The sequence below is a fragment of the Gavialis gangeticus genome, unplaced genomic scaffold (genome assembly GCF_001723915.1).
Source record: "Gavialis gangeticus isolate Ggan-Ray unplaced genomic scaffold, GavGan_comp1, whole genome shotgun sequence".
Taxonomy (NCBI): domain Eukaryota; kingdom Metazoa; phylum Chordata; order Crocodylia; family Gavialidae; genus Gavialis; species Gavialis gangeticus.
Window position 1 is genome coordinate 11,456,644 of NW_017729018.1, and position 517 is coordinate 11,457,160.

Sequence of the window (517 nt, forward strand, 5' to 3'; positions counted from 1 at the left end):
ACCCCCGGTCCAGAACGTGCTAGGGAGAAATGGCAGTAACCTGGTCTCATGTAGGGGCAGCAAGATGGTTACTCAGGAGGAGAGAAACTTGATTAATCAAGTTTGTGTCCTGGGAAGAAGAAGCTTCTCCCCTCCCCACCCCTGGAGCCCCTTGTCTGGTGTGTTTTTTGGGTTGCACACTTTTGGACTGGCCCCTTGGACAGGGCTGGAGGATTACTTCCCCCAATGCCTAGTTTGAGCACCCTCCTCTTCTCTTCTTCCCTCTCCTCCCCCTGCCCCCCAAAAGAAACAATAGTGCCATAACTCTTTCAGATGGGCTCCCCCCACTAGCAGGGCTGCTCTGCTGCCTCTCCTCTGCCACCTCTAACAGACAACCTACAGGAGGCAAACCAGGAAACAAAAGTGTGCTGCAGCGATCGGCTTGGCCACGTGCTCTCCTTTGGTCTCTCCCCATTGCTACAGCAAAGGGCTGGGCCAGCCCCCCGTACTCATTGGGCTCCAGAGCTGGTGTTTGTCC